This window comes from Lytechinus pictus, chromosome 3, assembly GCF_037042905.1.
Source record: "Lytechinus pictus isolate F3 Inbred chromosome 3, Lp3.0, whole genome shotgun sequence".
Classification (NCBI taxonomy): domain Eukaryota; kingdom Metazoa; phylum Echinodermata; class Echinoidea; order Temnopleuroida; family Toxopneustidae; genus Lytechinus; species Lytechinus pictus.
Window position 1 is genome coordinate 76244073 of NC_087247.1, and position 7680 is coordinate 76251752.

Here is a 7680-nt window from a genome sequence, read left to right on the forward strand (position 1 = left end):
AGCACTAAAATTACATAACAACCCGCCGCGTAATGCAATGAGCTCAGAAATTGCCAAAATCCTGGGGGCCGGGGGCCAAAAGTCTATAAATAGGGGAGGTTTGAGGAGTTTGTCATATCGTCTGGAAGCTCTCTTGAGTTAAGTTAGCTCTCCTAGTCAATTCACATTCACTCTCTCGAGAATTCTCGTTCTCTGTTTCTCTTTCTACATTGTACATTCTTCTGTGAGTACATTACGTCATAATATGACACTTAGATACATTCAGGGAATTCAGTGAGAATAATGATGAATTTTAGCTAGGAATTTGAAATCATTCGTCACCTTTTTGGGATTAGTGACGATTTTTGGCAACCAATACTCTGTTGAATTTCTTATAGTCAGCTTGGATTTATCAGCTGTTCACAGAAACTGGGCAGCTATTGTTACTCTTAGCAGACGTTGATTGATTTGTCAAGTCTACTAATTGTTTGCTAGATATCTAGAGAAGATATGAATGCATTTATTGGTGCTTATTTGTGCTCTTTTTGACATGAAAACAATTGTTTAGAGCAGATAGAAATTAATTGATGGTCACGATAGTGAACATAAATGCCGACTGCTAATTTATCTTTCTGGAATCTCCTGAATGGATATTTAATTACCTTATTTATGAAATTGGATAATTTATGCATTTTATATTATGAATTTATTTCTGACTTGATGACAATATTTAGGCAGTCCTTTTCAGGACTCTTGACAGTCTGAATATTAAATCAAATTATCTAGTCAGAGAAATTAAATTACTGCATTGATAAAATTATTCTACCAACGTGGAAAAGGCTAGTGTCAGATTTTCAATCTCTAAATAGAGATTATCTTTTTGGTCAGTAACATTTGACATAAAACTGTCAAGTTGTTCTGGAATGTGTGTTGTTTTGGTATCGCTTTGAATATTGATCTGACTTTGGGATTTTTTCCACATTGGTTGTTTAAAGGATATTTATTGATAGAGTCGTTAACTCAATTCTTATTTCAGGATTAATGACTGATTATTTATTTACATTTCTTATATCATATACAAATAGGATCACACTAAACAAAGCTAGCCATCATGAGTGTTCGGATGTTAAGATCACGTGTTACTTAGGTGTCAAGCATGCTATACCCGTAGTTATTAAGATCAGAATACTTCATGTTATAAGATCAGAATACTTCATGTTATAAGATCAGAATACTTAATGTTATACATATCAGAATGCTTAATGTTATTCAGATCAGAATACTGAATATTAATTCTGATAATCTAACGAATACAATGTAACTAGAATATTGATTCTGACATTAAGATTACAAGGTAATCTATGTGAATAATCAATGAAATGTAAATAGCTGATTATCAATCAGAAAGCATTTGTAAACAACTTGTAAATAATTCAAACTCTCTGTGCAGTCATTCACATGTTTTATTAAGAATACTTGATGTTTATGGTCATAGACTGAAGGAAACTCAGTTTATAGATGAAGCTTAATTCTTCATTTAGAATATTGACACTGTATTAATAGATGGTTGATTTAGTTACAGTGAAATAGGAATAATTGCTTAGGAGTTGGTCTTTTAGACTTGTTTTCACTTAGCTGTATTCTCAGACAGCAGGGACGAGGTTAAAGTTTCCGGTAGGCTTTAATGCTAAGAGAGGTACTATGTGAGTCTATTCTTGAACCCGTGATGATTAGAGATATTTACGGATTTCTGAGGCTTTTCATCACACAGAATGTTGGACGTTGTTACAAACTTCACACCGACAAAGTGAGTGGAAGTTTTGTAGGCGCTGTAAGGCTGGTAAACAAGGCCCGTTGAGAGGTTGATAGGATAAGGATATTATTGGAGATTGGTGTGTTGTATTGGGTTAGTGACATTGGATGGAGAAAGGTGTTGAGTAACTGCTGGCAGTTTAGATAGGATTACTCACATAAGTCAGAACGACAGAAAAGAACCATTGGTCCTGGAACCTTTGTGGAGAGTAGATTACAGTCTTAAGTTGAAATAATTCTTAGAGAGAACACAACTCTACGGAGTATAAAGTACAGAACTAAGTAGGATGTAGTTTAGCTACAGCTCGATATTTACAATTGATACAGATTATTGCTTAGTGTATTTAAAACAGTGAATACATAGGATTTATTAAGTTAGTAATTAATTATTATTCTATTTATCATTCTATCAATTTAAGAGTGACATGCACAGACTTACATTTAAGTTCTTTACTATGTAGAGTAAGTTATACAATTTTATATTGCTCATTCCATATTCAATGAATTTTATACTTATGCAAATTGATGTAAATATCCAAATTTTATTGTTGAAATGTTTCAGAAGAATTGTTAACTTCAAGTTTTTCTTATATTAAAGTTCAGTTGAACTTTACTTGTTATTTCTTAGGAATCAATAATTGAACTTGCACACTTGAATCTAGAAGGAACATGATTAGTGATCAGTGTTTGTTGAGAATGATGAATCCAATAAATTGGATTTGTTGCTAAGTCTTAGAATTAGAAATGGTGATCAATTGATTAGTGATGATTGATTGATGATGTGTTTAGGGATAAGAAGTACCGTACAATTAGTTTAAGCATCATTTAAGTTAGGGTTCTTAGTTTATTTATAGACCAACCTTGTATATTGCAAGAAAACGGAACTCGTCATCGAGCTTGGAAAACTACGCTTACCTAGTGAGACCCAGTGATAAATGATAGAGCAGATTTGAGAACTGAGGAAGAGACTAAAATGATTGATTGCGAAGCAAGGACTGACCGCTTCTATGATTGCCTATGTGCATACGACTGCACGTGTGTGATGTGGATATGCCCGATCGTGTGTGTGTAAGAACACGAGGCGAACAAAACGTGTTGTATGTGAGTGAATAGAGATTTGGTTCATGGTTAACTCTATCGATGAAAGATGAGAAATATCATGGTTATATAATTAAATCTTACTTAATCACTCAGTGAGTAAACTCACCAGTTAAATTCTGCTGTGAAGGTCAGGACGCTGGAGTATGACAGAAGTCTTGTGATGGGAGAAAAGATGGTTTTTCTTCAGATCATCGGAGCTCCTTCAACCTCTGTGGTTCTGGCAGAATGGAGATGCTAAAAGTTGGCGGTCGATGTGAGAAGATGGACCAATCACGGAGCTCGTAATAGAACTCAGATATTATGGATCATGAGATGGCTATTATGATTGGTGGTTCACTAGCTCTTTAAAGTTCTCATGAAGAAAAGTTTCTTCATTTCGGTCAAGCGTTAGATTATGCTTGGCCAAGAGCTCAATAACTCTCTAAACTATTGTGGTGGCAGCATACTATTTTTAAAGGTTATTTTGATAGGGTCTCACGTTACATTTTTGGTGGTACGGCGGTGGGATGGTCTTTTCAAAGAACCCCTCCACTTTTAAAAGAAAAAAAAAATACGGGTACATTTTTGTCTGCTAAGTAGTAGAATGATCTGTATTAAGTATATAAAAAAAAATTTTTGCTATTATTATGTATAGTTGTGTACGGTACTAGTAGATATTTAAGAATGTATTGTTTAAGCTATGTATAATAAATAAGTTGTGTTTTGAGTTCCTTATTACAAGTGTGCATTAAATAAGTTAAGATTGAATATGGAAAATGAGCATTAATATGTCTATGGACATGACAGTGAATTAATCACTGTGAATAATAAGGAAATCTACTCCTTTTACAATGTATCTATTCCTTTTACAATGTAAGGGTACGTTTGCTTGACACAATCTAAACATGTATATTTATACTTAAACCAAAAAAATAAACAAACATCCACATATCAAAAACTATAACACTCAATATGGTGAAACCAAGCGTCGAACTACAGTCTGAGTTAGCAGCTGGAAATGGAAGTTGTGGAGGCTGAATGGTTGAAATGACATTGACGCTGGATAGGTTCTCACCCCGAGGCTAGTAGAGGCAGAACTAGAAGTCTCAAACAGTCCATATGGACAGGAACTCACCAACTCCAATCTGACTTCACTTTGGACAGATGACTTGGTCTGGAGAGAACGCTGAAACTTGTTGCTGGAGTTGCGGACTAGGCATCGACAGCTAAGGAGAGTCTACAGGAACTAGGTCAGGCAATTAGGGATCTGACTTGCCTGGCATACCCGGAGCTGAGCATTGATGCTGGAGAGGCTTGCTCGAGTTTTCTCACAAGCCATTGAGGATGGAGAGGTCAGAGGTGCTATTTTCTGAGCTCACCCCAGGACGCTAGATGAGGCGATGGCAGCTGTACTGACAAATGGAGTCTTTTCTACAGACGGAGAAGGCAAGAGAGAGGAATAAGCCACGTCACGTCGGAGCAGTAGGGGATGGAGCGCAGTCGTCACCTGCAGATGAGAGAGTAAAGGAGATAGAAGAATTAAAGTCAAGCCCGCAATGCAAGAAATCAGACTGATGATAGAACAGATGAGTGTGAAAAGGATTGGAGGCTAACCATGAGTTGTGTACTTCAACTGGAGAAGCTGGACACATCAGTCATGATTGCAGCAAAGTGGAACAGAGAGGTCCAGAGAACTAGGTGTTCAGATGGAGGTAGTGAATCTTTCGAGAAGCTAACTAAGCTGGAACAGATGTTGATGAGATTATTGGAATGGACTTCTTACAGGAAGCAGATGAAACTATTGATTTTGAACGGATGATGTTGGGTATCAACTCACCTAGGAAAATTGTGCTGGACATGCTCACTCAAATGCTGATGGGTTATCCAGACAACCTTGCACCGATTGTTGACATTGTAGGAGATTGAAGAAGACTGGAAGAGAAAGAGAAGTATAAATGATTAGACTTTATTTCTATTAGATTTTGAATGTTACATTAATTGAATTTATATAATTGTTTTTCGTGAGTGAACTATATTGGATTTTATCGTGGTTATTAATAATGAGATTTTGACATGGAGGCTGGTGAAAGCAAAGAATAGGAGATGTCTACCATAACATTTACACCAATAACTGAAGAGGAAATCAGGAAGGCACAGTTACAAGATGGAGACATAAAGCATATTTTGAGATGGAAGGAAATATGCAGTGAGCGGCCAAGCTGGAAAGATGTTTCGCACCTATCACCAGCTACTAAGGTTTACTGGGTAAACTGGACTTTGCTAGAAGTACAAAAAGGTGTCTTGATGAGGAGATGGGAATCAGAAGATGGAAAGGAGATAACTTGGAAAAGTGTACTCCCTCGTTCTTTGCGAAGTACAGTACTGGAGGAATTACATGGTTCTCAAACAGCTGCTCATCTTGGAGTCAATAGGACATTGCATAAAGTACAGAGTAGATATTACTGGGTTGGACTTGCTGCAGATGTGCGATTGTGGATTAAGCGATGTACTATCTGTGCATAGCTGAAAAAAAAAAACCCGAAGAAGAATAAAGCTCTACTTCAGAAATATAGAGTTGGTGCACCACTAGAAAGGGTAGCGATGGACATTTTGGGCCCTTTACCCGAGACGGACAGTGGAAACAAGTATGTGTTAGCCGTAGGAGACTATTTCACGAAATGGATTGAATCGTATCCATTACCAGATAAGGAGGCGGAGACGGTTGCTAGGGTACTAGTGAAGGAGTTTATTTGTTGGTATGGAATACCAAAAGAACTACATAGTGACCAAGGGAGGAATTTTGAGTCAAGGCTAATGGCAGAGATGTGTAAGATGCTTGGTATTAAGAAAACAAGGACTTGCCCACTACACCCACAAGGAGATGGATTTATAGAAAGATTTAATAGAACCTTACTGGGTATGGTGTCGTCATTGCTCGATCCAGATGGTAAAGAGAAGGACTGGGAGGTGAGGATTCCATTTGCAATGTTGGCATACAGATCAGCAGTCCAGGAGTCTACTGGGGAAATTCCGGTGATGCTTGGAAGAGAAATCGGTCTGCCAGTAGATGTGCTGCTACCTTCTCCAACACCTGCAAATGAAGAAGAATCGGACTATGCGAGTGATGTGAGGGAAAAGTTATATGAGGTACATGAAGGTGCCAGAAAAAAAAAATTGCTGATAAAGACAGGCTAAGTCTTATGACAGAAATATAATTCAGCTAGGCTTTGTAACTGGAGAATGGGTGTGGTTATTCGACGCATCAAGGAAGAAGGGAGTTTGCCCTAAGCTGAGCATGAAATGGAAAGGACCATTTATGGTAGTAACCAAACTTTCTGATGTCGTATATCGAATCCAGGAATCATCGAGAGGCAAACCAAAGGTGGTGCACATCGATCGACTAAGGGCTTATACTGGAAAGCCTTTGAAAAACTGGTTGACACAAGAAATCAGGCATAATCCAAATAGAAACAGGGTTCCACCACAAAGATACATTGAACTTTGAGTCACAGAAGCAATACATCTTCACCATGATGACTGTATTCAGAAATTTATTCAACAATATTCCTTTCTTTATCATTTTTATTGTATGTATGACAACATACAATTATATGCCTTGTATGCTTTGTAATTTGTATCTTACAGTACCAGGATGGAAGTTATATGCAGCCAGTGCAAAAGAGTATTTTCATCTTATCCGGAATTAAACTATCATTTACGGAAGGTTCATCAAATGATTTTTCTTATTCACTGTCAAAGATGTAATCACGAGACTGAGAGAAGAGAGACAATGAGACAGCATTACAAACGACATCATAGAGCTCATACCAAAGAAGTAGACACACTACGATCTAGCCCAACTTTGCCTAAGCCTAAAGACAGGATGGAGGAACAGCAGGAAAGGGAGAAGAGGAGACAGATTGAAGAAGAAAGGGAGAAAGAGAAGAACAGACGAGAAGAACAGAGGAAGAGGAAAGAGGAGGAGGAAAGGATAGAGGAGGAAAGGAGGCGACAAGAAGCAATAGAGGAAGGAAGAAGGATAGTCAAGAAAGAGTTTGGAAAAGGGTTGATAGGAGTATAGAAGACGAGATAGACGAAGAGATCATAGAAGAACGAAGGAAACTAGAGGAAAGTAGGGAGAAAGAAGAAGAGGAGAGGCGACTGGATGAGGAAGGAAAGCAGCTAGAAGAGGAGAAACGTAAGATAGAGGAGGAGGAGAAAAGATTAGAGGAAGAAAAGAGGAAGCTAGAGAGAAGGAAACGTGAAAAAGAAGCCAAGCAGGAGTTAGCAAAAAGACAGGAAGAAGAGAGACTAGAGAAAGAAAGGGAGTTAGAGAAGAAAAGATTAGAAGATGAGGAGAAGAGATTGAAGGAGGAAATCAGACAGATTGCAGAAGGCAACACAGAAGATAAACCAGAAAGTAGAATTGTTGAACTTGTCGGTGATAAACAGAATATTTCTATAAAACTTCCTGAGTGCCAAAGTGAACAGATCCAAATAGTATCAAAGGTTACAATTGCGACATCTTATTATACCAAGACCAAGAATGGATACACTCTAAAAAGAAGATTAATTGACTCTCACTATCCGGAGAAAAGACCAAAAGTTGCAAAGTAATTTGTTGTCATGTATTTTGTATGATCTTTATGTATTTTATGATGTTTAAGAATACTTTTATGTACATGAATATTCATGTATTGCTATATATTGATATTTAATGCAATTATAATGTAGTCACTGGGACAGTGACTTTATATGGCAGGGGGTAGTGTGAAGAAAACCCCTTTTCGTTAAAAGAAAGATCTAATC

General features: G+C 37.3%; 1 long non-coding RNA gene across 1 annotated transcript; it reads right to left on the reverse strand.

Annotated features, from left to right (window-relative positions):
• Window positions 1-611: 611 nt before the first annotated feature.
• On the reverse strand, window positions 612-5963 carry LOC135153694 (uncharacterized). The gene is made up of 3 exons (XR_010293203.1): window positions 5786-5963; window positions 4709-4803; window positions 612-4378 (listed from the first exon to the last, which is right to left on the reverse strand). It is a non-coding gene; the product is annotated as an uncharacterized LOC135153694 (long non-coding RNA).
• Window positions 5964-7680: the final 1717 nt, after the last annotated feature.